General features: G+C 39.3%; 1 protein-coding gene and 1 long non-coding RNA gene across 11 annotated transcripts in view; one reads left to right on the top strand and one right to left on the bottom strand.

Annotated features, from left to right (window-relative positions):
* LOC103347837 (uncharacterized) overlaps positions 1-23,661 on the bottom strand; it is a 38,461-nt gene extending 14,800 nt beyond the window's left edge. For 2 of the 3 annotated variants that reach the window (XR_011386766.1, XR_011386767.1), the window contains exons 1-3: positions 23,444-23,661; positions 20,628-20,744; positions 16,174-16,324 (exon numbers count right to left, since the gene is read on the bottom strand). This is a non-coding gene — a long non-coding RNA (uncharacterized lncRNA). The remainder of the gene's footprint in view (positions 1-16,173; positions 16,325-20,627; positions 20,745-23,443) is intronic. The other variant, XR_011386765.1, reaches the window with a different exon arrangement.
* TDRD15 (tudor domain containing 15) overlaps positions 1-24,048 on the top strand; it is a 462,408-nt gene that overhangs the window by 113,894 nt on the left and 324,466 nt on the right. For 5 of the 8 annotated variants that reach the window (XM_070069382.1, XM_070069381.1, XM_070069379.1 and 2 more), the window contains one exon: positions 10,301-10,373. The exons of 1 other annotated variant lie outside the window; for it this stretch is intronic. The gene's annotated coding sequence lies outside the window, so the exon portion shown is untranslated. Of the gene's footprint in view, positions 1-191; positions 1,376-10,300; positions 10,374-24,048 lie in introns of those variants that run through there. 2 more of the 8 variants (XM_070069377.1, XM_070069376.1) reach the window with 1 other exon arrangement.

Raw genomic sequence — 24,048 nt, 5'->3', positions numbered from 1 at the left:
TATTTTTGAACTAAAATATACTTGTCTTTAAAAAATTTATTAAAATGAGAACAAATTTGATATATTTCATAGGTGCAATTCTAAGAAGACAACCAATCATATTTCCTTCCTTCTTTCCTTCCTTCCTTCCTTTCTTCCTTCCTTCCTTCCTTCCTTCCTTCCTTCCTTCCTTCCTTCCTTCTTCCCTTCCCTTCCCTTCCCTTCCCTTCCCTTCCCTTCCCTTCCCTTCTGCCTTTCTGCCTTTCTGCCTTTCTTCTTTTTCTTTCTTTAATTTTTGAAAAATATAATTTCAATCCACTCTATATAGAACCACTGGCTTAATTCAACACTAAGCACAATATTCAACAAGTATGAAGACCACAGTTCCACAGACGTATAAACAAGAGCTAAAAACAATTAAATCACAAAAGTCTGTTTTGTTAATTTACAGGTTTTTTTTTGTATTCTGTATTAACTACTTCAGATAGGAGAAAACATGATATTTGTCTTTTGAGGCTGTCTGATTTCATTAAGCATGATGATTTCCAGTTGCATCCATTTTGATGCAGAAGACAGGATTTCATTCCTTTTCATGGCTGAGTAGTATTCCATAGTGTATATATACCACTTTTTGTTTCTCTGGTTGACAGCTGATGGACATCTGGATTAACTTCCATATCTTAGCTAGGGTGAATTAAGCTGAAATAAACATGGGGGGACAGAAAACTGTTTCATATGATGATTTCAATTCCTTTGGGTAAATTCCCAGAATGGGATGGCTATGTTGTGTTGCAGAACTCTTTTCAGATTTTTGAGGAACTTCCATACTGTCTTCCATAATGGTTGTACCAGTTTATATTACCACCAATTGTGTATTAGTGTACCTTGTGTCCCACATCCTTGTCAGCATTTATTGTTTTTTGATTTTTGGATGATAGCCATTCCAACTTGGGTGAGGTGAAATTTCATTGTGGATTTTATTTGCATTTCCCTAATGGCTAGTGAAGCTGAGCATTTTTTTCATGTCTGTGGCCATTTGAATTTCATCCTTTGAAATATGCTTGTTAAAGTCTTTTGCCCATTTCTTTTTTTAATTTTTTATTTGACAGGTAGAGTCACAGACAGAGAGAGAGAGACAGAGAGAAAGGTCTTCTTTCCATTGATTCACCCCCTAAATGGCCACCACAGCTGGAGCTTCTCTGATTCGAAGCCAGGAGCCAGGTGATTCTTCCCGGTCTCCCATGCAGATGCAGCGGCCCAAGCACTTTGGCCATCCTCCACTGCCTTCCTGAGCCACAGCAGAGAGCTGGACTGGAAGAGGAGCGACTGGGACTAGAACCCGGCACCCATATGGGATGCTGGCGCTACAAGCAGAGGATTAACCAAGTGAGCCAAGGTGCTGGCCCCAGTCGTTTGCCCATTTCTTAACTGGATTGTTTGTTTTGTTGTTTAGATTCTTGAGCTCTTTATAGATCCAGAATATTAGTCTTTTATCAGTTTGATAGTTTGTAAATATTTTCTCCCATTCTGTCAGTTGCCTCTTCGCTGTGTTGAGTGCTTCCTTTGCAGTGCAGAAGCTTCTCAGCTTTATGTAATCCCATTTGTAAATTTTTATGTTTATTGCCTGCACTTCTGGGATGTTTTCCAAGAAGTCTTTGCCTATGCCTATGTCTTGCAGAATTTCGCCAGTGTTTCCCTTTAGTAATTTCATGGTCTCAGGTTGTATATTTAGATCTTTGATTCACTGTGAGTTGATTTTCACATAAGGTCTAGTAGAGGACAGATTTTGTTTCATACTTCTGCTTGTGTAGAAGCTAGCACCATTTATTGCAGATATTGTCCTTTCTATAGAGATTGATTTTAGCTCTTTTGTCAGAGGTTAGTTGGTTGTTTTGGATTTCTCTTCTGTTCTATTTGTCTACGTTTCTATTTTTTGTGCCAGCACCAGGCTCTTTTGATTATAACTGATCTGTAGTATATTTTGAAATTTGGTATTGTGATGTCTCCAGCTATGTTTTTGTTGTATAAGATTGCTTTAGCTATTCATGGTCTCTTTTGTTGTCATATTCATTTTAACATTGTTTCTTCTGAATCTGAGAACAATGCCCTTCATATTTTGATTGGAATCACTCTGAATGTGTAACTTGCTTTTGGTAGTATGCATATTTTGATATTGGCATTGATTTTAAATCTGTGGACATTGAAGATTCTTCCAAGTATGTGTCTTTTGTATTTCTTTAATGTTTTGTCATTTTGATTGTAGAGATCTTCCACAGTGCTTGTTAAATTATTTCCAAAGTATTTAAATTTTTTTTGTAGCTACTGTGAATGGTACTGATCTTACAAGTTCTTTCTCAGCCATGGCATTGTTTGTGTATACAAATGCTATTAATTTTTGTGTGTAGATTTTATGTCCTGGAACTTTACCATACTCTCTTATGAGCTCCTATAATCTCTTAGTGGAGTCTTTTGGTTCCCCATACATATGATCATATCATCAGCAAACAGGGATAATTTGACTTCTTCCTTTCCAATTTGTATCCCTTTGATTTCTTTTTCTTGCCTAATGATTCTGGCTAAAACTTCCAAAACAATATTGAATAGCTATGGTGAAGGCTGGCATCCTTGCCTCATTCTAGATCTTAGTGCAAATGCTTTCAACTTTTCTCCATTCAATAAGATGCTGGCTGTGGGTTTGTTACATATTGCCTCGATCATGTTGAGGAATGTTCTCTCCATACCAATTTGCTTAAGGTTATCATCATGGAAGGATATTATGTTTTATCAAATTCTTTCTCTGCATCTATTGCAATAATTATATGGCTTATATGCTTCAAGTTGTTAATGTGATGTATCACATTTATTGATTTGCTAATGTAGAACCGTTTGTACATACCAGGGATAAATCCCGTTTAGTCCCGTTGAATGATGTTTGTGATGTGTTGTTGGATTCGATTAGCTAGTATTTTGCTTGAGGATATTTGTATCTATGTTCATCAGTGATATTGGTCTGTACTTCTCTTTCTTTGTTGTATTTTTTTCTGGTTTTGGAATTAAGGTGATACTGGCCTCATAAAAGGAGTTTGGAAGGATTCCCTCCCTTTTGATTGTTTTGAATAGCTTGAGAAGAATTAGAGTTAGTTGTTTGAAAGACTTTTCTTTAAAAGTCTGGTAGAATTCCTCAGTGAAGCCATCCAGTTCTAGGCTTTTATTTGTTGGGAGGGTCTTTATTACAGATTCAATTTCCCTTTGGTTTTTGGTCCGTTTAGGTTTTCTATGTCTTCATGACTAAATTTTGGTAAAGTTTTTGTGTTCAGGAATCTGTGCATTTCTTATAGATATTCAAATTTGTTGGCATATAGCTATTTGTAGTAATTCTTGATGGTTCTTTTTACTCCTGTGGTATTCATTATTACATCTCCTTTTTCCTCTCTAGTTTCATTAACTTGGGTCTTCTCTCTCCCCATTTTTTTTGGCTAGCTGGGCCAGTGGTGTTTATGTCTTATTTTTTCAAAAAACACAAGCTTATTTCACAGATCTTTTTTATTTTTGTTTCAATTTTGTTTATTTCTTCTCTAATTTTGATTATTTCTTTTTTCCTACTAATTTGGGGGTTGGTTTGTTGTTTTTCTAGGTTATTGAGATATATTGGCAGCTCATTTATATGTTGACTATCCAATTTCTGATGTAGGTAGGCCACCAATTGATATAAACTTACCTCTTAACACTGCTTTTGCTATTTTGCTATTTTGTCTGTTGTACTGTCATCTTATTCATTTCCAGGGATTTTTTTTATTTCCCCTATGACCCACTGGTCATTCAGGAGCATGTTGTTCAGTCTCCACATGTTTGCATATTTCTAGAGATTCTTAATTTGTTTATTTCCAGCTTTGTTCCATTGTGATCAGAAAAGATGCATATTGTGATTTCAGTTGTTTGTTTTTTTTTTTTTTTTAATTTTGCTGAGACTTGCTTTATGGCCTACTATCTGGTCTATCCTAGAGAAACTTCCATGCATTGATGAGAAGAATGAGTATTCTTCAACTGTGGGATGAAAGGTTCTATGGGGGTGCCCAGCTCCCTGTCAACCCTCCCAGGTAGACTCAAAGTCAGTGGGGCATGCAGGTTTTGCCCTCTGATAAAATCTGGTTACACATGCACACAGAGCTGCCACAGTTCTACTGGTGTCAGAATCGCCCCTTTTCCCTGCTGTTGCTGGGCACCCTTTTGGGGGATGGGGAGAAAGAAATGTACTTTTCTTGCACTGGATTAGGCAGGTGCCCCACCCCTGCTGGGGCTCCAGGCTGGACTTAAAGGCAGTAAGATCTGCGAAGTTCCCCTTGAGCGATATCACCAGTGGCATGGACAGCTGCAGTGTGTTCTCACCTTGTTCTCTTCCAGTTCCTGGCTGTGGGGGTTGTGTGTGGTTCTCCACTCCTTGTTGTGCATCCAGACCTTGCATGGTGCACCCCCCCAGGTGTCCCTCTTCCTTCAGTAGAATTCACACTGCGATGTTTGCTCCAGCTCTCCCCTGGGAATGCATCTCCTCCACTTTTCCTTTGCTGTTCCCCTCATCTAGAGCAGCACATCTTCTCCCTAGTCCGCCATCTTGGAACACCCCCCCCCAAATTCTATATTGAGTATTTAGATACAGTTCTGACACCTCAATAATCTATTTTTTGAATTTCATTTTTCATTAGCACATACTAATACATTTTATGGATATTGTTAAGTATTTTACATGTGTATAGCATAAACTGATCAAGTGAAGTACATAGCATTTATATTTCCTAATATTTTCTTTATATTTGGAGCTCCTCTCTCCTAGTTCTTCATACAAGTATGTAAGACATTATTTTGAACTATAAACATCTTAATAATACCTTGTTTTAAAATCAATGATCTCAGGCACTGTGGCTCACTAGGCTAATCCTCTGCCTGCGGTGCCGGCACCCCAGGTTCTAGTCCCGGTTGCGGTGCTGGATTCTGTCCCGGTTGCTCGTCATCCAGTCCAGTTCTCTGCTGTGGCCTGGGAGTGCAGTGGAGGATGCCCAGGTTCTTGGGCCCTGCACCCCATGGGAGACCAGGGGAAGCACCTGGCTCCTGGCTTCGGATCGGCACAGTGCGCCGGCCGTAGTGCACTGGCTGTGGTGGCAACTTGCGGGGTGAGCCAACAGAAAAAGGAAGACCTTTCTCTCTCTCTCTCTCTCTCTGTCTCACTAACTCTGCCTGTGAAAAAAAAAAAAAAAGAAAGAAAGAAAGAAAAAGAAAGAACCAATGATCATGGAATATCTTTCCATTCATATAGATCTTTGGTTTCTTTCATCTGAATGTCTAGTTTTCTGCTTCATGATCCTGTACTTACTTTGTTAGATTCATTTCATTTTTGGATGCTATTTCAGATAAAATTATTTAAAAATATTTTAATTCCACTTGTTCATTGCTGGTTAATAGGAAAGCACTTGACTTTTTTATGTTAGGATATTAGTCATGTATCCTGAAAACTTGCTCTAATTGCTTTTAAGTTCCAGGAGATATTTTTGTGGATTACTCAGTATTTTCTACATAGACAATCATGTCATGGAGAGATGAAACCTGCTGTCTGCTTGAGTGGGTGACCCTGATTTCTACTCCAGGTCTTACAAAGAAATCCCTGGGATATTTTATCTTAATTAAAAATGGACTGTCAGCTTGAAAATGAGATTCTGGGGTCACATGTTTGGCCTAATGGTGCTAGTGGTTAAGACACTCGTGTAAGAGTACCTGGATTTGAGTTCCAGCTCTGCTCTTGATTCTAGCTTCCTATTAATGTGGGAGACAACAGGAGATGGCTTCAATGGTTGGATCCCTGTCACCTATACAGGAGACCCTGGTTAAGTTTCCAAACCCCAGCTTTGGCCTAGCCCAATCCTAGTCATTGTAGGCATTTATTGAGTGAACCAGCAGAGGGTCTCTGTCTCTGAAATAAACAAATAAATTAAATTCTAAAATAGGTTGTTTAACATCTGTTCAGTCAGAAACAAAAAACTGGGCAGGCAATTTTCCCTTCTACAAAACTGTGCTTATGCATGCAGAGGTGACATGAAGTGGGTATTTGCATCCCCAATTCCACTGCTCCAATTCAACTGTTGAAGCCTTAACCCACAAAATGGTAGTATCTGGAGATGAGACCTTTGGTGGATAATTAGGGTTAAATGAGGTCACGCAGGGGGGCCCTCAAGATGGGAGTGGTGTCCTTACAGAGAAGGACATCATAGAGTTTATTCTCTCCCCATGCTTCCGTAAGAGGTCAGGTAAACACAATGGGAAGGGACCATCTGCAAGCCAGGATGACAGCTTTCACCAGGCTTGACCATGCTGGCACCCTGGTCTTACCTTCCAGCCTCCAGACCTGTCAGGAGGTAAATTTCTGTTGTTTAAGCCAGCCAGTCTATGCTATTTTGTTAAGATAGCCCAAGGAGATTAAGACAAATTAAGATATGTCCATGGCACCATTGTATGTTGGAAATACATAATATGTCTGTCTTCACAGGTTCATAATTAGAGAGTAATTATATTTATTTATTTATTTGACAGATAGTTAGAAAGTGAGAGAGAGAGACAGAGAGAAAGGTCTTCCTTCCGTTGGTTCACCCCCCAAATGGCCGCTACGGCTGGAGATACGTTGATCTGAAGCCAGTAACCAGGTGCTTCCTCCTGGTCTCCCATGTGGGTTCAGGGGTCCAAGCACTTGGGCCATCCTCCACTACCCTCCTGGGCCACAGCAGAGAGCTGGACTGGAAGAGGAGCAACTGGGACTAGAACCCAGCACCCAAATGGGATGCTGGTGCCACAGGCGGAGGATTAATCAGGTGAGCCACGGCGCCAGCCCCTAGAGAGTAATTTCATCTCAGGATGAATCCTTTGGTCTTACCTACATTTGATATAGATATGACTTTGGACTTTAGAATCAATGCTGCAATGAATTAAGACTTCTGGGGTTGGAATGGAATGAGTATGCATTTTGCATCTGAGAAGCACATGAATTTCGGGGGGCAGGGTGTGGAATGTTAGGGACTGAGTGTTTTGTCCTCTCCCCTCCTGTCAATCATACATTAAAGCTGTGACTTTCAGTGTGATGGATTTTGGTGATAGCACCTTTGGAAGATAATTAAGGTCAGATGATGTCACAAGGGTGGGAACATTTTCAGAAGTGACACCGGATAGCTTTCTCTTCTCTCCCTCTCCTTTCTTCCCTTCCTTCCTGCACACATGCACACAAAGAAGTCAAGTGAGCACACAATGAGATGGCAGCTGCTTAAAAGCCAAGCAAAGAGGCCTCAGAACGAGGTCTGCCAGCACCTTCATCCTGGACTTCCCAGTCTCCACAGTTATGAGAAATAAACTTGTTTCTTTTTATAATCATAGAGTCTGCGGTATTTTGTTATGACATGCCAAGCTCATGAGAAAGGAGGTAATATTTATTAAGTGCCAACTATATGTTAAGTACTGGGCCTCATTTAAACTTCGGAAAAAAAGCAGGAGGTAAATTATCAGTATTTCCAGTTTTCCAATGAGGAAGGAAAAGCTCAGCATCACAGTTAGTAAGTTAGGGCAGATATTATATTGTCTTCTGCCCAAAGGACTGTGCCAATCTAGTCTCTCACCAACAGCCCCCATCCATTACCCACTTCCATGACTAGCCTCCGATCTTCTAAAAACTCCATGATAGGCCCATCTCACTGTAAGCTCTTGATCTCATTCCTTCCTTTTCTAAGCTAATGGCTAAAACTGGTGACAGCTTCTGAATTTGATATAAAATATTGGCTTTGAGTCTTCAATGCCAGCATGTACATAGCAACATGACTTTTTTTGATGGCTGTAGTTTATATTATCACATGTGCATCCCTCTTATAAGCACCATGTTTATTAAGCTAACCCCTATGCTCCATGAAGCATGTTTAGGTTGGAGCAAAACCTTCGCTATTGAAAAACAAAACAGGGAGTGGATGCTTGGCTTAGCAGATAAGATACCACTTGGGGTACCTGCATACTGTATTGGAGTCCCTGGGTTTGAGTTTTGCCTAGACATCTGATTCCAGCTTCCTGCCTACATATGCCCTGGGAGGTAACAGTTGATGGTTCAAGTACTTGGATCCCTGCCACCTATGTGGGAGATCTGGATTGAGTTCTAGCCTCTGGTTTCAGTGTGGCTCAGACCAAACTGTTATAGCCATTTGGGAAATTAACTGGTAGATGGGAGATTTCTCTCTCCCTCTCCCTCTCCCTCTCCCTCTTACACTCTCTCTGTTTCTCTTACTTTCAAATAAATTAAAAATATGTAAAATTTTAAAAGCACCAACAAGAATATTTAAATAATGTTATACCCAGTATATTTGTCTTTGTGGCCCTGTGCGAACCAATTGGTAGAATACATTACCAGGAGAACTGATAGCTCAGAAGCCATATCAATTTTCTAGATTTCTTGTAAGTCTTCCCTATTTAAAAATTTTCCATGTTTTCTTCTATTGTTTCTAAGATGTAAGATTTTTTTTTTTCATTTACTTTTTGGTTCCACCAGAAGTTTATTTTGGCATAAAGACTAGTGAAATGTCCTACCTTAATTTTTTTTTTTTTTTTTTTGCTAACAGCTTTTATTGAAATGTCATTTTTTTTCTTCATTGATTTAAAATACTGCTTCTATTGTATGTAAAATCTTTGTGCATACTGGTCTCCTCTGGACTGTTCATACTAATTTCAAACTGTTAAATGTTCACATAGCAGAGTGCTAAGGTGCAAGGTGCTGGAATCAGAGTGCCTGAAGTCAAATCCTAACTCCGTGATCTACAAAGTAGATGAGTTGGGGCTAGCTGCAAAAAATGGCTTTGCTGTTTAGCTTTCTTATCTCTGAAAAGATAAGATGTCAAACTACTATTGGCTATTGGCTTCCTTACCTAAATCCAGACTTTGAGGGTGGATGGAAAAGAGAATGTAGATGAAGAATCTTAATTATACTCAGAAAGTAACCACAATCCATGAGGAATCTTGGGAAACAGATGCCAGGTAACAGTGACTTGGAGAGGTGCAAAATCAAGTGCAATCTTTTTTATCTTTTTTAAAATATTTATTTTTATTTCATTTTATTTCTTGCTTTTATGGATTTTTCAAAAATTTTATTTAAGTTATACAATTTCATGTATTTCATATATACAGATTTTGGAACATAGTGACATTTGCCCCCACACCCCCTCCTACTATGCTTCTGTCCATCTTCCTCCCTCTCACATTCCCACACTTACTTTTTTTTTTAATGTTTTGACAGTCAGAGTGGACAGTGAGAGAGACAGAGAGAAAGGTCTTCCTTTTGCCGTTGGTTTACCCTCCAATGGCCGCCACGGCTGGCACGCTGCGGCCGGCGCACCGCGCTGATCCAATGGCAGGAGCCAGGTGCTTCTCCTGGTCTCCCATGGGGTGCAGGGCCCAAGCACTTGGGCCATCCTCCACTGCACTCCCTGGCCACAGCAGAGAGCTGGACTGGAAGAGGGACAACCGGGACAGAATCCGGCGCCCTGACTGGGACTAGAACCTGGTGTGCCAGCGCTGCAGGCGGAGGATTAGCCTATTGAGCCGAGGCGCCAGCCTCCCACTCTTACTTTTTACAAAGATCTGTTTTTAGTTTACTTAATGATCATATTGTTAACCATACACTAAGTAAAAGATTCCATTGAGGAAGAGTGGGAATTTTTTTCTCTTATTTTCCTTCTTATTCATACTATCTGTTGAAATTTCACATTGCAGGCCCCAAGATGAACACTTAGGAGGAAGCTTGGGGTGGAGAGGGAGGCAGGGTTCTAGTTTTACCCTGTTTTATTGCTCATGTTGATCTAGGTGGAGCCTGATCTGAGAGGTGAGATTAGGAGACTGAAATTGGTTTGGAACGGAATTACGTATCCCTAATTCAAATTTGTAAGTATGGTCTGAATTTTTCGTTCTGCATGAGGAATATAGGGTGTTCAGAGCCTCACAAAATATGGGCATCAAAACACAAAGCAAATAATAGTATAGCTGAAGTAGTATGAGGGTACTTAAAAAATATTCGAAACTAGAATTGAACTATAAGTTAATTTTAGTGCAAAAATTTGAAATCCTTGGATATAATGAACCTTCAAATGGTTCACAGACAAAGCATATTAGGGAAAAACTATGTATGGTTTTCAAAATTTTTTTGCACTAAAATGAACTTATCTTTTAATTCCTTATTCCCACAAACCTTGTTGACATGTCCTCATGTACGATGACGCTGGGACCGCCAGGATCACTCTGTCCTTGTTGTTTTCCCAAGGAAGAACAAGGCAGCATTAGCTGGAGGCAGCAGGATCTTGCTGAAGGCTCATGGATGGGTGATTGCCACTAAGGTAAGTGAAATATTCAGGTTCCACGGCTGGCAGGTGGCCAACTCACTATTGGAATGTGATTTTTTTTTCACTATAAAAACTGGGTTCTTTCTGCTATATAAGCTTTTCTATTAGTAATGTCAACAATACCAGCTTTCCCATTACATTCTAATACAGAACACATTTGTACCTTAAAGTAGTTCTTTTGAGTAATAATCAATGCAATAAAAATCTAAAAATGTTTGATCAAAGGTACAGAATGTTGAGAGAGGGAGATATTTAGTTGCTTGATATTTTCACATTTCTGGATAAATGTGCTTTGTGGACAAGTAAGTTGAAAGCTTGGTAAACTAATTAGAGACTTTATGGAGAGAATGTGAGAGAGAAACAGCGAATGAGCGAGAGCGAGCAATTCTGATGGAAAACATTACTGAAATACAGCCAGAAAATTTCCATTGTCTAGTCCACTGAGCATTGTTTAGTCAAAATCTTTTTATTGAAAGCATAAGAAATCAAATTAGTATTCTATAGTGTATATAGACCACATTTTCTTTATCCAGTCATCAGTTGATGGACATCTGGGTTGATTCCATATCTTAGCTATTGTGAATTGATTTGCAATAAACATGGGGATACAAATAACTCTTTCATATGGTAATTTCATTTTCTTTGGGTAAATTTCCAGGAGTGGGATGGCTGACTCATATGGTAGATGTATTTTCAAATTTCAGAGGAATCTCTGTACTGTCTTCCATAATGGCTGGATGAGTTTACATTGCCACCAATAGTGTACTACTCAGTCATAAAAAAGAATGAAATCCTGTACTTTGCAGCAAAATGGATGCAACTAGAAACCATTAAACTTAGTGGAATAAGCCAGTACCAAAAAGACAAATATCATATGTTTTCTCTGATATGTGGAAGTTAATATAGAGTACAAAAATGCATAGGAATGAAATGGACATCTTGTGATTTGATTGTTGTTCTTAGCTCTTGTATGTATTTCTGTGGAACTGTGGTCTTTCCATTTTTTACTTGTTGAATGTTATGGTTAGTGGTGTTTTAAACCTGTGGTTATAGACTGGACTTAAATTATGTTTATGCAACAGATAAAAAGGGAGGGAGGGAGGGAGGAAGGAAGGAAGGAAGGAAGGAAGGAAGGAAGGAAGGAAGGAAGGAAGGAATTGAGGGAGGTAGAGTGGGAAAGAGGGAAATATGTTATCTCCTTAGAATTGTACTTATGAAATACTTGAAATCTGTTCTCTTTAGATTAATAAAAATTTAAAAATCAAATTAGGCTAGTTTATCTGAAAAAAATAATTTTCTAGAAGAAAACAGAGTATTCTGTGGGCTCCAGGAAATATTTCAACAGTTGGTTCAAAGAAGCTTCCCAACTCAATAGCAAGAGTGCACAGATCTTCCATTTTGAGTCCCACCACTGACATGAGGGCTCTTCAAAAAGTTCATGGAAAATGTGTATTATGAAACAATTATTCTGGAATTTTTTTGCACCATAATAAATTTCTCTTTTAATTTCATTTTATGCCATCTTTTTAAAGTAGCCTTGTGCAAGTTAACTACAAATCCTTAATCTTTGTATTTGTCCCAAGAGAGAATATAAGGTGATGCTAGCTTAGGTCAGGCATCCACCACTGACCTCTACAGAAGGGAAGAGGCACACGGTCTGCAATAGTACCTATGGCTGACTTTCTGCTCCCAGATGGTCACTGCAGTCTCAGGTGCCACAGAGGTTAGAGATACTATGGGTCAGCTGCCTTTTCCAGATAATGGCATTTGAGGGAATTTAAGCAACTCAATCAATAGTCCGTGCAAGGCTTTGAATCGAGGTATGAATCAAGACTCCAAGAGGTGTCTGCTTTGGTCCTTCTTTCCCTTATTTCCTTGGGTATCACCTTTTTCTCGATTCTTACTTAGATCTGACACATTGTAGGGGACTTCTTTTTTTTAAGATTTAATTATTTATTTTAAAGGCAGAGTTACACACAGAGAGAAGGAGAGGCTAAGAGAGAGAAAGAGAGAGAGAGAGAGTCTTTCATCTGTGGGTTCACTCCCCAATTGGCCGCAATGGCCAGGGCCACACTGATCCGAAACCAGGAGCCAGGAGCTTCTTCTGGGCTCCCACACAGGTGCAGGGCCATCTTCCACTGCTCTCCCAGGCCAGAGCAGAGAGCTGGATCAGATGTGGAGCAGCCGGGGACTCACACCCATATGGGATGTAGGCACTGCAGGCAGCAGCTTTACACAGAACACCACAGTGCCGGCCCCATGCAGGACTTCTAATTGGCTCGATTGATCCTGAACTCACCACAAGAGATCTCCTCTAAACAGTTATGACTGTGCCATTCTTGTAATTCAATTCACAATTTCAAATGGTTTCCCACTGTTTATAGGCTAGATTCCTCATGATAAATACTAACTTGTGCTGATTATCAAGGAAGGATCCATAAGAAATCAGAATTATTGGGGCCTGTTTTCTGTTAGGGTAAAATTGAGGGATTAACTGAGCACCAGATAATCTCTTGAACTCCTATGCACACCAAAGTTTTCAAGGCCCTATAGCATTTGGCTTCAAGTTATCTTGCGAGCCTCATTTCTCGCACTCCATGATATAAACCTACCTTTACGTTTCCATATAGTCATACAGTTTTGCCATTAGAAGTATATTTTCATATCATTTCAGAAAGCATCTAGTTCACTATACAGGATCAAAGAGCTCTTTTATTCTCCTCAAATGAATTTGTCAATGCAGCTCTTAATATTCCATAAGGTATCATTGATTTGGTAATTTAATGAAAATATTTATATACAAATATTCCACTAAAATATGAATGCTAGACACCAACAATTTTATTCAGCCGTAGATGTAATCTTAGAATAAAATATGGTGAAAACACACAAATGAGTAGAACATAAGAATATTCTAGACAAGCATGTACAATGGAGGAATTTGATTATGTATGTCTCTAGAGATAAAATTTCATTGGAATTATCTTCTCCCCATCTTGTTTTATTTCAAAGGCCTTTCATATAGTACTATGCTTTTTTATGTTGGAAGTTTATCACTAAATATAACTCTTATAATCTTAATTACATTTTTTAAAAATAAGATTTGAAATAATGGAATACAACCAATCATTGCAAAATGTCACAAAATTCTAAACTCTACTGGATGCTTATGAGCTCAGTCATCCTAGATAGTTGCTTTCTGTATAGCTATTCTTGTTAACAACAGCATTTTTATTTACTTGTCATTTCAAAGGAAATTAATTATTCAATAATGAGTATGTTTTTATCAGAGAATAATGAAAATTATCAGTATTCTTTTATGGTTGAAGATCTTCATTAACCTGTTCTCTTTATTCCATAATCATTTACTGAACAGGTATTAAACAAAGTCGACTACATAGGCTCTATATAGGACTGGAATTCTTTCATTTTTGTTTCTAGGTAATTTAAAACTTCAATATTGATACTCCCTTTAACCAATGAATTATTTAAAAGTGACTTAAAATATGCTTGACTTATGTTTAAAATAAATTAAAGCAATTTTTTTTTTATTACTTGCGAGAAGGAGAGAGGAAGAGAGAGGATGAGAGAGAGAGTGAGTGAGCACGTTCCATCCTGCATTGCAGTCCCCAGATGCTGCAGCCCTCCATGGTTGGCAAAGACCTAACTACTTGCATCATCACCTGATGTAAGAAGCTGGAATCAAAAGCCAAGCTAGAACAAAAACCCAGGTACCCTGATACGGGACATGGGTATCCCAACCAACAGGCATTCACCATGAGGCCAAATGCCACCCCAAACAAATTTTTACAAATATTTCAGAATGTTATGTAACTTTCTAAAGAATTATTTAACAATATAATATGCATTTTTGATACTTTTTAGTGTCTTTCGCTTCAAATTCTGTTTTGCCTGATATTGATGGTGCTGTCACAACTCTCTGTTAGTGCTTGCTTGGTGTAGATTTTCAATAAAGATGTAGATTTGAATCATTACAGTTTTACCTCTCTTCAGTAAGCTGTACCTGGCTAGCATCTTAAAAACCCAATCTCATGGTTTACCTTTCATGAAACAAATTTATCCAATTCATATTTGCTGTTTGTTTAAATTGTATTTAGACCTATTCCTGCCATAATCTTTGGTGCTGTCCATTTAGCCCCCTTTCTCCCATTTCCCCATCTCAGGATCTTCATGTGTTCATGTGAGGTTCTTTTTCTTTGCATTTATTGGTTGGATAGCAGACTTCCTGACCGTGCTCCACCAGTGGTCCCATCAACTCTTTGTTTTAAGTGGCTAAATTTATATTGTTGACACTATCTGAAGTTAGTCACTATTTTCTTTCAGCTATCTTTTTTTAATAACAAATCTCAATTGTAATTTTTGACTTGCTTGTTTAAAACAGAAATGAGAACTGGGAAAAGCAGAGGAGGGTTAGAGGAAATGAAGTTATATTTGGAACTTCAAAGGTATAAAAACTAAAACCACAAAGACAAGATTCATTTATAGTCATTACATATTTATAGTCAATTGTCATATATGTTAGGAAAATGCTATAGGATAATGATTTCAAGGAATTGACTTCTTAAACTCAGATTCCCTCACATCTCAATAATGCAAAATTTTAGCTCACTGCCAAAGAAAAGAAAATCCTCCACATTCGTCATGCACTTTATAAAAAAGCACCAAACATAAAATAAAATAAAATAAAATAAAATAAAATAAAATAATTGAAACAACTTCTAGCTCTTTGCTCTGTCTGTTGTGGGCCCTGGCACCCCTCTTAAGCCATGAGACCTTTCAATTATCTTGACAATGCTTTCATTTTCCTCAATTCTTCATCAGCACCTGCACCTCCACCTTTCACGTTCTGAACTGACACAATTTTGGTATCAGTGTTTTCTAAAAATAATCTTGGAATCATATCTCACAGAAAAAAATTATTTTATGATTTTCTTTGCTAACCATGGCAGCTCCTCGTGAGATCTTGGACTCCTCGTCTTTGCATGTGTTCTTTAACATTCACAGAGGATCTATTAGGTTAATAAAAAACTGAATCCATGGATATTTGAAAGAATTATTTCAGCCTCACATTTCAATGACATATTGGCTGAATATAGACTTTTTCTTTCAGCCAACTGAAGACATTGCACCAATGTCTTTTTTTCATCTAGTCTTGTTGATGATGTAAAACTAATGCCAAATCTGCTTAGAATTACTTTGAACAGTCTTTTTCTCACTTTCTCTTGAAGCTTCAATAGTTTCTCTGCATACTTGTGGCTTTTAGCATATTGAGCATATCCTTAACATTCGGAACTTTCATTACGCTTTCACACATATGGGGCCTTTTAATTTTGTGTGTGTATTTGTTCATTTGTATACTGCTCTTTAACTGGTAGAACATTTCAATCTGAAGACTTAATATGTTTCTTCAATTACAATAAATTCTATTGTATTATTTCTTTGTATTTCACCTTCTATTCTCATTGTTATCTTTTAGATAAAGATTATTACTTACAGAACTTTCTTCTATGTCTTTTAAATTGTTACCTCTTTATCACCTTGGGCTGTATGTCTAGGTTCTGTTGTCTAATTTCATATCAGGTTATCTAATTTCCTTATCAGTTGTACCCATTCTTCTGTTTGTGTCTACTGCATTTTTACTTTATTTGTTACATTTTTAGTTCCAAGGTTTGACTTTGATTGTTTCATGACAGATAGATCCCGACTCATTATTATGATTGCCAAACCTATATCTAAAATACTAATTAAACTTGTTAAGAAGTCTTTTTCTTACCATCTATTGATTTTTCATAGTTGTAGTTCTGTTGGGTTGTTATGTATTTTTCTTGGTGGCATCCAGCCAAATGTTGATTCTTGACTGTGGGCTCACGGTTGTGGTTTGAATTCCCTGCTGTACACTTTATTCTTCCATTCTCACAGCCAACCTTAGGGAGGCAGAGAAACGGATATTGATTGAAAACAGGACTTCCACTGTTTTCAGAGAGAGTGAAAAAAAAAAGTAGGATGTATTTTGGGTGGAGTATTTTGTAGGCCAGTCTTCTGAGCACAGTCATTTCATCTGGGCATTACCATGCCCTGCCTCTCTTTAAACTTGTCTCCTGTGTGCAGACAGATCTGAATGGGTGGAACAGAAGGGAGTGGGATTCAGCTGGTATGACCAGCATAGGCACCTCGACTCATTTCCCTGTCATTTCAATGCTCCTACCTCCTTGTACCCCAGGCTTCTACTACCTTTAGGCATGGGATGCCCTTGATGACGCTCCCATCTTTTGTAGAGTTCTTTCCAAAAGGCCCCAGCACGAGTTCCAGGTGGCAATTATCTACTTTTAGATTCTCAGAGGTTTCTCCTAATTTTTAATTAGCCAAAAATATCTCTGAATTTTGAAAACAAGCTATGTATTCACATACTTAAAAAAAATCTAAGGCTCAGAGAGGAAGGCTACAGGGGATTGAGGGAGGAAAGAACTTCACTGCAATTTGTTTCTCATCTTGAAAGTGAAAGACTTTGTATTTTGGATAGCTTTCCTTTTTATTATTGATACTAGGGATAATAACTGTTATTCATGTTATAAATATTTATTACCCATGTCTTTTAGTTTTGTTTCAGGTATCTTCAGAGATAAAGAAATTTACATTAAAATATTTGTTTGAAAGGTAGCAAAAGAGAGACAGAGTGAGGGAGAGAGGGAGGGGAGGAGGGAGAGAGAGAGACAGAGAGGAGAGAGGAAAGAGGAGAGGAGAGACCTCCTATCTACTAGTTTACTCTCCAAATGACTGCAATAGCTAGAGCTGGGGCACATGTAGCCAGGAGCAATGGAACTCAATCCAGGTTTCCCACATGGGCAGTGTTGGGCCATCACCTACTCACTCCCAGGGTGCACATTGGCAGGAAGCTGGAATGGAGAGTAGAGCTGTGACTCAAACCCAGGCATTCTAACATAGGTTGCAGGCATTCCATATGTCTTAACTTCTATACCAAACAAACATCATCATACATTGTTATGAAACAAATCTGTCTGCTTTCTACTTAAACATTTCCAGTAGTGTGTCATGCTTAGAAGGCCTTCCTATTCCATGATTAGAAAGCAATTTTCAGCCGGTGCTGTGGCTCACTAGGCTAATCCTCCACCTGTGGCGCTGGCACACCGGGTTCTAGTCCCCGTTGGGGTGCCAGATTCTGTCCCGGTTGCTTCTCTTCCAGTCCAGCTCTCTGCTGTGGCCCGGGAGTGCAGTGGAGGATGGCCCAGGTGCTTGCGCCCTGCACCCACATGGGAGACCATGTTCATTGGCATTTTGTGGGAAAAAGCTGAGTAAACAGGAACACTGGCCCGGTAGGTGGCATGGCATGGCATGGCAGACTGTGTCCCATTCCTTTGCCACCAAATAACTCTTGTGAAAGTGGAATTCATTCTGAATGGCTTGAAGTTGCATACTTTAAGACCTACATAATTCTGCTGAATTTAGAGAAGTATTTAAATGAATTAATGTTAACCTTAAGGTACTTTTCTATTTTCTGTCACTCTGTAATAAATGACAAAATCAGGCACAGACTATTTCAAGGGACGTAGAAGGTACTATGAAGGAGTGAGGCACAAACACAGTAGCTTCAGTTTAACATGTTACACATTCTAAGAAGAGACTCAGATTTGAAAGGAGGAGATCTCTAGGCCAGCGCCCGCCGCTCACTAGGCTAATCCTCTGCTTGCGGCGCTGGCACACCAGGTTCTAGTCCTGGTTGGGGCACCGGATTCTGTCCCGGTTGCTCGTCTTCCAGTCCAGCTCTCTGCTGTGGCCCAGGAGTACAGTGGAGGATAGCCCAGGTCCTTGGGCCCTGCACCCGCATGGGAGACCAGGAGAAGCACCTGGCTTCTGGCTTCGGATCAGCGCGGTGCACCGGCTGCAGCATGCCGCTCAGCAGCCATTGCGGGGTGAACCAATGGAAAAGGAAGACCTTTCTCTCTGTCTCTCTCTCTCTCACTGTCCACTCTGCCTGTCAAAAAAAAAAAAAAAAAAAAAGCAATTTTTTACACAACCCCCTAACATTTCTTGGTTCAGCCTTTCATGTCTGGATAGAGAATCACTGAGGCTTTAATTTTTTGTTTGGCATGAGGTTTGGTGTGCTTTCCACCCTCCCTTTTCCAAGTGTAAGTTTTTGTTGCAATTGTTCTTCTTCTCTGCATTAACTTATTTAGGGTGGGGGGATGGGATAAGCAGTTACGCCTTTTTTGGTTCATAGGTCATCAAACAATAAAGAACCATGGAGAAGGAAGTGGAGAGGGAGAAGAGGAAAGGGAGTACACTCAACTAGAGGCAGGAGTTGGAGGTGGGATATTGAATCCAGGCATCCAATATGGGATGTGGGCCTCCTAACTACCCCGTTGAATACCTGCCCCTGGAGTTATTAACCTTGACATGAATGTAGCAATTGCACAGGATTTTTGGTCATCTGCCTTGGGAGGGAGATGAGTATGAAGAAGGGTATAAATGGATGTAAGGTAGCCAGGGAATCAGATGGTGGTAGAGAATACTAATTGTTCACTAAAACAATTTTCCACACTCTTTCTGAGCATATAGCAAGAGTGCATCTTGAACCTACCTCACAGCTAGGCATAGGCATGCAACTCAGCTCTTCTAGCACAGTGTAGGCAGACAGGCATTCATGCCAGGCTCCCTTGTATGTCCTCATCTTTTCCTTTGAAGGCCAGATCTACTGAAGATATTTCAGCAGATACGGCTGTGGGTTATGAGGATTCTGGGTACTTGGAAGACTGCAGGAAGGAGGGCTTCCTGTTGACCAGAACAATTGCCTGGGACCAACTCTTTAGTGAGAAATCAGTTTCTTCGGTATTAAGATAGAAGAAAAGTGTGCGTTTGCTTTAGGTTTCTGGTAGACCCACTGCACTGAGGTAATGAGGTTTCTTTCCTCTCCTAATTTACCAAGGGGCTTGGAGTTGCTTTAATAAAGAATGGGCATTACATTTTATTAAAAAAATTATACCTGGCCAGCGCCGCAGCTCACTAGGCTAATCCTCCACCTAGCGGCGCTGGCACACCGGATTCTAGTCCCGGTCGGGGCGCCGGATTCTGTCCCGGTTGCCCCTCTTCCAGGCCAGCTCTCTGCTGTGGCCCGGGAGTGCAGTGGAGGATGGCCCAAGTCCTTGGGCTCTGCACCCCATGGGAGACCAGGATAAGTACCTGGCTCCTGCCATCGGATCAGCGTGGTGCGCTGGCCGCAGCACGCCAGCCGTGGCGGCCATTGGAGGGTGAACCAATGGCAAAAGGAAGACCTTTCTCTCTGTCTCTCTCTCTCTCACTATCCACTCTGCCTGTCAAAAAAAAAAAAAATTATACCTGTAAAATATATCATATAGACCTTCCCTTTAAATATCCCAACATAATAAGTTATAATTATTACATCAATGGAGTACTTGTTGTAGAACTATATATAAACAAGATCATGATAGGGTATTCTTTTAATATAATGATAGACTTTTTTATAATTTTTTTCAAATATATTCAAATGTATTTTAGTTTGCAGGTTTTTTTTATCCCATCTTTGTCCATTTTGAAAAAAGAATACATGCCAGATACAAATTAAATTTTGCAGCATTTCTTTGGTCTTTAAGAGTTCATTGTTAGTCACCAAAGCCTGGTGCCTTTATGAAGGATCCATATTTTTACTTTGTTTCAATTTCCTCTGTTGTTATTGATCTACTTGTGTTCTTTACATCTTCTTAAATCAATTTTTGTGTTTCCATTTTCTTAGTAATTCATCCTGTAAATTTGGATTGTAATGTTTGTACTTTGTCCTCTACTTTAATTTAAAGTGTTGCTCATGTAATTGGTTTTATCCCACTGTAAAATCTTGCTGTGCATAACTCTTCCTGATTACAGTTTCTAAGGGTCAGTGTATTGTCAGAGTGTGAGTTATGATGGACCAATTTTACCATTTTCTAATTTATTTGTATTTGCTTTTTTGGTATGAATTCCATCCTCCTGCTTTCCCTGACTTTATTTTGTTGTCTTTTTCTAATATCTTCAGTGCTATTCATTTAAAAAATTTTTTCATTTGTTAATTAGAAAGCATTTGTAGGCCATGAGATTTGCTGTGTCCCATGAGTATTAACTCAGAATATTCTTTTTCTAATATGTGTGAATTCATAAAACTCTTCATGGAAAGTCTCCTACTATAATAACTGTGAAGAGTGCCTCCTGGCAACCACTTACAAGAGATCTTCTCATTTCTTAATGGATTTTGGAGGTATTCTAGGTCATCTCTCACTTTTTGCAACTCCTATCAGGTGAATCAGTCAGGAACAAAGCCAACTGCACATCCTGCATGACCTCTTTGGTAGATACATTTTTATACATAGTGAATTCATTTCTTAGGAGCCTGTTAAATTTCATCTCTGCTGTACCATACTGCTGTTTATAAAATGGGTTCCAGCAATAACAGTTACTAGCTTTGTGGCATTTGGCAAGTATCTTCACTGCTCTGTGCTTCAGTTCCCTCAAATGTAAAGTCAGGTTACAAATGTAACACGCTATGGTTAACCTCACCATTGGATCGCTCATAGGATTTTTCCAAGAGTTAAGCATTCATAATGTACAGTGCTTATTATAGTTCTGAGGATAATGTTGGTGCCATATAAGTCAGCTATTTTTTTAACTACAATTTAGATGCAGGTTCCAATACTTACATTGAAAGTTTTATTGCTAATTTTCTTCTCATTACATTTTATAGATTGTAGTCATCTTTTTCCAAAGCCTCTGAAGTAGGTATAATATCTCTTCACATGAGAATCAAAGAAATAACTGTTCAACGTCACAGTGTAGTAAGTGCTAGAACCTGGATTTGAATCCATATTTGTCAGCTTTTTAAATACAGGCCTTTTTCCTTATGTACCTCAGCATAGTGACCGCACTCTACAAAGTATACCCCCAATAACATCCTTCTGCCATCACCAAAGCAGAACTTTGTTTTCCTTGGTACACTGCAAGACTGCACTTAGAGTTAACAGCATAGCACCACTGTCCTGGGTGTCTAATGGCATTAATGATTTGTGGCAACTTGGCTTACCCCAGATAATTTGTTAATCAATACCCAGCCTTTTGATTTTCTCCATGCAATCCCTGCAGTTCTCAGTTTGAAACAGATGTTTAAGATGGCATGTGTCTAGTTTGCTCAGAGAGCTTCCTGGACAACCTCTTGGCTTGAAGGTGCCAATAAGTAAATTTTATATATATATATATATATATATATATATATATACACACACACATATATATTTATAAAAATATAAAAAGCCAACTATTCAATATTGCAGAGGATCCCTGGAGTTAAGTTGTAACAGGAGGCTATGAATACTTTCTAAGGTAGTGACTAGAGAGGTAGTTGCTGGAAAAATTCTGTCTGGGTCCCATGAGAAACTTAGCCTCCACCTAGGTATCCACATCCACCAAGTGAGCCTTCCCAAGTCTCTGCAAGACAGCACACTCACTGTCCCTCCTCTCACCTCCTGCAGCAGGCTTGCATCACTCCGGAGGTGTCCTTTAGGGTTGGGTGTTTTATGTACTTGTTTACTCTCCCCAACAAAATGGTAACTCCCATATCTTTGCTTTTGCATCTGTGTCCTCCATATCCTCTCCCAAGTGGGGACTCTGTGGTCTATTTTGTTTGTAAATTGTGACTAAAAGATATATAACATCAAATTTATCATTTGAACCATTTTTAAGTTGCAGCTCAGTGGTATTGAGCACATCCACACTATTGTGCAACCATTACCACCACCACCACTTCGGGAACTCTTACACCATCCCAAACTGAAACTCCATGCACATGGAACAATAACACCCCATTCTCATCTGCCACCAGCTCCGAGCAACCACCATTTTACTCTCTATGAGTTTGACTTCTATAGGCACCCATGGAGGTAGAATCATACAATCTTTGTCCTTCTGTGTCTGACTTACTTCATTTAGCTAATGTCCTCAAGGGTTATACATGCTTTAGCATGTGTCAGAAATAGAGAAATAGAGAGAGTGATCCGAAGCCAGGAGCTTTTTCCAGGTCTCCCACATGGGTGCAGGGGCCCAAGGACTTGGGCCATCTTCTACTGCTTTCCCAGGCTATAGCAGAGAGCTGGATTGGAAGTGGAGCAGCCAGGTCTCGAACCGGTGCCCATATGGGATGCCGGCGCTTCAGGACAGGGAGTTAACCCACTGTGCCACAGCGGTGGCCCAGTAATTCTGTATTTATTTCTTAAAGATTATATTACTTTTTAAAAGTTTATTTATTTTTGCTTATTTGAAAGGCAGAGAGAGGGAAAAAGAGAAAGAAAGAAATACCAAGAACTTCCATGCACTGGTTCACTCCCCAAATGTATTCAACAGCTGGAGCTGGGCCAGGCTGTAGCCAGGAGCCAGGAATTCCATTTGAGTCGCCCATGTGGGTGGCAGGGACCTGAGTACCTAGGCCACCATATTCTGCCTCCCAGGTTGGGCATTAGAAGGAAACTGGATCAGAAGTGGAGCTAGGATTTAAACCCAAGCACTTGGATATGGGATGCAGATGCCCAGGCAGCTGCTTAACAAACTATGCCATAACGTATGCTCTTATTCTTTTTTGAGAAACTATGATACTTTTTCCCTTGTTTCTGTGCCATCTTACGTTCCTACCAGCATGCACAAGAACTCTAATATTGCTAAACTGTCCCAACACTTGTAATTTTATAAGCATTCTTCTGACTTATGAGAATAAATATTAGGATATTTAGAATATGAATTGCACTTGACAATCTTTTGTATACCTTAACAACTTTTGTAACAATCTTTGGTTTAAGTACTGTATCTCTATCACAAAAGAAGAAATTAAAGAAATTAAAGTTTGGAGATAGTTCATCACTTGTTCAATATTTCAGAGCTAATATATGGAAAAAACAAAACCATATAACCATATCTCAACCCCTGATTCCATCTATTGGTTGAATTAAGCAATCTATGTCTCTATGTATCTATGTATCTGTGTTCTTGGAGATTGTTACCTGCATTCTCTGTTCACTCTGAGTCATAGCGAAGGGCAGCTCCCTCATTGAGAAAGGACTTCAGGAAAGGAGATCTATTAATCTCCCCTGTCTTCCAAGGTACTAAATAAAGTAATTGGCTAAGTTAGTAGCAGGGAGCGTTTAGGTTAAATATTAACTTGGTGGCTGATGCCCATGAGACATAAGAAAGGATTATCAAGGGATACTTTGAAATAATTCAAATCCTGAAAATATTTTATATTGGATTCCATCCCAGTGCATGACTGAAGGCACCCTTGTTCATTATTTGAAAGCAGGGGTTAGACTGGATGACTTTATATACATTTTCCCAGTTCTCTGATCCTACCCCAGAGTCTACCAAACAGAACTGTACTGTTCAGGATAGTCATTCTTTGGGGTTTAAAGATGGATCTTGTTACCTCAGCCCCTTCATTCTTAATCTCGAGTATGTAGACTCCATACTGAATTCCATTTAATACCCTAGGATTTCACCAAGGACTTGTGGAGAGGTCAGAGGTGACCAAACTCACTGGCAATTAGCTCTTTTTTTTTTTTTTTTTTTTTGACAGGCAGAGTGGACAGTGAGAGAGAGAGACAGAGAGAAA

The sequence above is a fragment of the Oryctolagus cuniculus genome, chromosome 2 (assembly GCF_964237555.1).
Source record: "Oryctolagus cuniculus chromosome 2, mOryCun1.1, whole genome shotgun sequence".
NCBI classification, from domain to species: Eukaryota; Metazoa; Chordata; class Mammalia; order Lagomorpha; family Leporidae; genus Oryctolagus; species Oryctolagus cuniculus.
The sequence above is the reverse complement of the archived record's forward strand: the minus strand, read 5'-3'. Positions and strand labels throughout refer to the sequence as shown.